This window comes from Peromyscus leucopus, chromosome 1 (genome assembly GCF_004664715.2).
Source record: "Peromyscus leucopus breed LL Stock chromosome 1, UCI_PerLeu_2.1, whole genome shotgun sequence".
In the NCBI taxonomy this organism is placed as follows: domain Eukaryota; kingdom Metazoa; phylum Chordata; class Mammalia; order Rodentia; family Cricetidae; genus Peromyscus; species Peromyscus leucopus.
The window spans coordinates 100,235,407-100,241,899 of NC_051063.1; the positions used below are offsets into that span (position 1 = coordinate 100,235,407).

Below are 6,493 nucleotides of genomic sequence, written 5' to 3' on the forward strand. Positions count from 1 at the left end.
TAATTAGTGTGGGGTTTAATGATATACAAGTAATTTTAGTCTTTTCAATATGATTTCAAATCTTTAAATAAAAGATGCATTATGATAACAAATAACACAGATGCTAACTATGAAATGATTTATACATTTTCAACACATATAAAATGTTTTCAATACGATCACTTTTCTGAAAGAAAAAAGTCATTACTCTGTGTGTAAGAAGGTCTATTGATGCAATAGGTTTAAACATAAATATCATCACTTAGAAAGAGATAACTTTGCAGGGAACTACTGTTTATCCTTACCCCAAGCCCCACAGATGATCAGTTTGTATCCTTACTTGCCTGCCCCAAAACTTGAAAACATCTTCTCTGAACATGGTAGTGGGTTCATCTGGACTATTTAGACATCTAGAGTATTTTTTGAAACATGATAACTACTTCCCTTTGGACCTGAGGAAAGTTAATTATATTCTCTTTCTGAAAAGCAGTGAAGGCAAGTGAGAAGCAACAGTACTCTGGTGCCATTTTCAGTGATTCCATTTGGTCATGGAAAACATCAATATTTATATTCCCTATGAAAGGCTACACTGAATTATCATCTTAGAAATTAGGAAATACACATTGCACAAGAAAAAGCAATTAATGTCTTTTAGCTGAATGATTGAAATCTAATTTATAGTTCTGGGAATGAATGCTCCAACCAATTAGTATTTGCTCAAAGCCTCTCCATGTGTCTACTAACAACAAAAGCATGTTGGCACTATCTCCCCTCCCGCCTTACCCCGTGTAATGCCTACTTCCTGGATATGAAAACAGTGAGCTGAGTGCCGCCTGGTCCAAGAAGAGGGTGTTGGTCAAAAACCATCTGATGCTGCTATATATGTGTGTGTGAATCCCTTAACATCTCAGTCCCTTGATAGTTACACATTTGAACTGACTTAGCCTTAAAGGGAAAATCCATGTTATATTTACAAACTTTAGAGTTAAAAGTGCCTGTATGAGGATCAACACACCCTGCGTAGAAGGAGTAAGGGTGGGATTTCCATTCTTACTACATCTATGGAGCTCATAAACAACTGAATATTTTCATATTCATATATCAATCAGTACACATGCATGTGTGTGATGTGTATACATATGAGAAAGGCAAAGAATCTGAATTAAAAGCCATAATTTATATCATTTCACAGATGTTCTTTCTGCCAAGGGGACACAATTTTTTAATATACATAAAAGTGTCTCAGACTCATACACAATTACATTTTCCTTTATTCATAAATGGTTTCACATGTCCATTTTTATTAATTTTATTGTGTTTAGTAATGTCCAAGCCAGGCTAATGACTTTGAGAAAAGTGTTAGATAACATGACTTGTGGTTTTTCAAGAAATTTATTTTCAGTGAATGTGATGGCCCATGCCTTTAATCTCAATACTCAAAAACAGAAGTGAGCAGACTTCTCAGAGTTTATAGCAAGCCTAGTCTATACAGAAAGTTCTAGTCCAGCCAGGATCACAAAATTAAGACCTTGTTTCAAAAATAATTATTTTAAGCGATGTGGAAGATAAATATTAAGATGCTATACAGATTTTTCAAGGATATTGCATATTATGCCCTTAAGATTAATTAGTACAATCAGACATCTAGTTTTGAGAAAGTAAAGATGATGTGTGTTTTCTCATTTTTAGTCTCCTTTGACATCCAGCTTAAGCACCTTGTATAAGCCTTGTTTTAGTTCTTTGTTCTTAAGAGCATAAACCATGGGTTCAGAGCAGGGGAATAACGTTGTGCAGCACGTTCAGCAGAACCGGGATGACAGGAACTGACATTTTTGCACTATGAGTGATGGACATGACAATGATGACAGTGTAGAAGAAAAGGATTAGGATGAGGTGAGAGGTGCAGGTACTTAAGGCCTTAGACACAGCTTCTGCAGAGTTCAGCTTCAGCACAGACCGAAGAATCAAAGCATATGAAATCATAATCAAACCCAGATCACTGCCCATGATTGCCCAAGCCAGAACCAGCTGGTTGATGCTGTTGATTTTCCTGTCATCACAAGATAAGCTAGTAACCCCCAGGTTAGTACAAAAACAGTGGTTGATTTGATTCTGGGAACAGTAATTTCTCTGAGCAGCCAATACAGGAACTGACATGGAGCCACACAGTTCTGAGGGCCATAAACAAAGTTGCTTTGACCACAAAAGATTCAGTAAAAAGGGTATCTCAGTGGTCTGCAAATGGCTACATATCTATCTATAGCCATGCAGACAAAGATACCCGACTCCATGGCACAAAAAAAGATGGCATACATCTGAGCAAAGCATTCATTGAAACTGAGTCTTAGCATTGAACCATAAGATGACTAAAATCTTGGGCATGATAGTAGTTGCCAGGCCCATGTCCACAATAGCCAGGATGCCCAGGAAATGGTACATAGGCTGGTGTAGTGATGCCTCTTGGTAAATGATAGTCACGATAAATGTGTTGGCAATGAGAGCCAAGACATAGAGCAGAGCCAGTGGCAGGGAGAGCCAGTGCTGCCAGCTGTGGATGCCTGGAAATCCCATCAGAATGAACTCAGATACCTGGAGCCTAGAGCTGTTGAAATCTCTGAGCTTCTGGAACATATCTTGCTAATAATAAAAGGTGCCGCCGTACTATTCCTGGTTATCTGTGTGACCGTGTTGGATGCAGACTTACCCAGGGTATGATACTGAGGGATGCTTTTGCGTCTTCATCTTTCCATTCTGTTGTCACTGACACTTATTATTCTTATGATTCAAGAACTCTTGTAGTTGGTACATTATATTTTTAATTCGTCAAATAACCAAATATTCTATGGATCCTGTTTTCCCTCTATTTCCTAATTGAGAAACAGAAAATTAGAAGAAACCAGAATTTTGTTTATGATCTTCCATGTGGTAGGTCTTGACTCTGTGCATGGTGGAAATAACCAGTATCACAGTGTGATGGCTGTATTTAAGTTTCTTTGGTTTCTTTAGAAACCTAAAATATAGACTCCGATGGAAACTTTTATGCATAAATTTCTCTTTGCTACAATCTTAGATTGTAGTGTATTTTAAAGCAGAAATCTTTCTACTTACATGTATGAGAAACTTTTATTAATAGTGTGTACACATGGGCATATGATTAATCAAATACTTATTTATCTCAAAATAGGAAATAAGCTAGAGTGTGGAATGTGGATCTAATAGTTAATTTTTGTCTGTTTTTATTTTTCTTTTGTTGGCTGTGTGTCGCATTTAGGGTTTCCTACATGCTGGATATTCTGCCACTGATTGATATCCAAAACAGTTAACCATTAATATATTTATTGTTATGTGATGTACATTCACAGATTATCATGATACATTTATGTGAAACTAGATGCATTATAACGAGATGAATGCCCTTGGGTGAGCAGGAAGTACATCAGCTTCCCCACACTCCTTGACAGCCAGTTTTCTCTCTCCTCCTTGCTAAAGGAAGCCAAGATCTTATTGTAATCAACTTTGCCTTTTATACAAAGACCATTTAAAAAATCTATGAAATAAATTACACAGAATTATATACTTACTTTTTTAGCTTGAAAATTGTCACAGATTATTTTTTTAAAGATCATTGCTTATCACTGCCCCCACCCAAAAAAAATAGCAGTCAACATTTTTTTCATTTTTTTGGAGACTGAGTGTCATTATTTAGCCCAACTGTCCTGGAATTCACTAGCTAGACCAGGTAGGCCTTGAACTCACAGAGATCCATTTGCCTCTGTCTCCTGAGTGCTAGATTAAGGGCATGTGCCACCACACCCAGGAACAGTCAATTCTCAATGCATTTGTTCATGCATCACAACTAACTTGGAAGATCAGGGAATCCATGAACACGTGTGAGTGGAGAGTATGAAATGGGCTGGGGGGATAGCTCAGCCGTTAAAAGCTAGGCTCACAACCAAAAATGTAAGAAAATATGAAATATATCTCCAAGGTGGCTTATTCTGTATCCTTAAGTTTATTTTCCACACGTGAGAAAATGCCATTTATATTCCCCATGTTTTCCTTTTTGGTATAGTTCTAATGACTATTATTGGTTTACTTGTTACATCTTCAATATATTTTCAAACATCTCTTTCAAGGATTCAATCTCATAATGACTGGCATAGCCGTGTCCACTGGAAATGGCAAGAGTCATGAAGCCAGCACAGCTGTGTGACACAGTTCCAGCAGAGCTGAGCTGAGTGCTACCATCACTGTCACGCTGTCTCCCACTTTCAGTTTTGGTCTCTGTGTGTTGCACGTTTGGATGATGTGCTTTCTACGTCATAATTCATTTAATGCCTTTCCCTGAGAAAATTATGACTGAGTCTCTTTAGGAAAGTCCTAAACTTATACCTCCTTTAGGGAGATCATTTTATCTGGCCCTATTCAGAAATCTTCCATATGTCCTGGAGATTGAGATAAGCACAAAAACACTCAAAACTCTTTTATGATTCCATGACTCCAGGATCTTCCTGGTACACCTGCTTCTAAGCGAATTCAAACAGAACAATTAAAATAATGTCAACTTAAAGGAGACATGAGCTCCAACTGACCAGGAAATTTGGCAACAGATCAGAGGTCTCCTCTTATATTACTTTCAGAGTTTGAGGAATAAGTAACATACTAAATAGGGGGTTATGTAGGGTATTCCCTAGAAAAATAGAAATTCAAGGACAGGATGATTTATGAGTAGCACTTTGTACACTAAGGATTGGTAGTACACTTTTCAAGTCATGATGATTCATTAGAACTGGCTCAGATATTTTCTATTTACCTAGCTCTTTGAAACTACAGGCTGTTAAATACTAAGTATGCTTGCCTTAGCAAAACAGTCTATAGATTCTTTGAAATAGGGTTATGGGACTAATGGTAAAAGCAAAATCTGTTCTATCTGTACTCATTAATTGTAACTAAACCTATGACCCCAAACCTGTTATAGAAAAATCAAACACATGTCTGGAGACAAAATGATATAATCTGTATATTTTGAAAGGAATCATGAGTCTGTCTTTGTCTTATGAATCTGTATAAATAAGAAGCAACCTGATTGCTGTCAGTCAATATAAATTAAATTACATTTTCCAGTAAAAATACAAATGCTTTCAATATTAACATCCTTATTTTTTTGCATCAAAACCAGACTTCTATTATGCTAGAAGTCCATAGAGATAATTACTTGGAACATGAAAATCTCAATGCATCCAGAACAACATTGAAAAGTCTGATGTCCATCTTCCTTTCCAGCCCTGAAGAAATATGTTCATGTCTTTCTTTGACCACCTCAATCTTTACAGTCCATGTTTGTCCTCAATGTGGCAATGACTCACCTGATTCAGCTTTTCTAAGATAGATGAAGCACAGATGTACCTAAGTATGTCTCAAAGAAGGAAGTAAAATTAGACTTTACTTCTGAAGAACAAGGAAAACACAGATGACAAGCAAATGTCTGGACCCGATCAGCATCTCTTCTGTAGCTACTTACTTGGCACGATTGATTCACATCTGACTCTCACCATTTCCAATGATGCTGTTTGTTTAGGGAAAATAGATAGTTTTATCATCATCATCATGATCCTCATCATGAAAAGCTATACAGAAATGAAATCTGAAGATTGTAGAAATTGTTTCTCCAGAAAAAGAGCAATCTTTTTCAAGACTGTCTTTGACCTAGGTGAATGGAACCAAACCTGCCTTTCTGAGAACAGAGGATCAGTTGGCACACTGTGAAGCACCTGTGTCCTCTAGCAAGGAATGGATCTACTACCATTCAGAAAGACACCCTGTGCCTAGCCAGCCTGTCACATGTGTTTCAGGTGTTCAGACTGGCGATCCAAAACCATCAGAATCCTATTACATAATGTACTTATATACATGTGCATGCCCTTCTGTCTAAATCCTTGATATCTGAAATGTTGAACTAAGCTTTAGTTCTGCATCCCAGAGGACATAACAGAGCTTTAGAGACAAAATGCTGTTGTGAAAACAAGGTAACCCTATGGGAGAAGGACAAGTAGATAGAGCCTTCCATCATACTGCTTCCTGAAGACACATAAGTAAATGATTCCGTGTGTATCATGCACATGTCTGTTTGTGAGTATCCATATAGTGAAGGCAATGAGAATAATGTGCTGTTTTTAATAACAATCATGACATTCATATAATTGCAGCATTCTACTGAATGTTATGAGTTACAAACTAAAATACTAAATATTTGAATCATTCACATACAAAGACTCATCTTTTAATTCACTTTGTATTATTATGTCTATTGAAATACTATGGATTATTGAGAACTCTACAAGTAAGACTAAAACCTTGAAAAAAGCGCTAGATAACTTTCGTTCTGATTTTCATGAAATTTACTTAGTTTCAAAGGGATTGACAATAAACATTATCACATTGAGAAATTCAGCCAAAGTTTAGTAAATTAGATATGATTGGATATGCAATGTTTGAGGTAGAGATGGCAATGGTG

General features: G+C 36.7%; 1 pseudogene; it reads right to left on the reverse strand.

Annotated features, from left to right (window-relative positions):
* Nucleotides 1-1,664: 1,664 nt before the first annotated feature.
* On the reverse strand, nucleotides 1,665-2,610 carry LOC114686896 (annotated as a pseudogene).
* Between the last annotated feature and the right edge of the window lie 3,883 nt (nucleotides 2,611-6,493).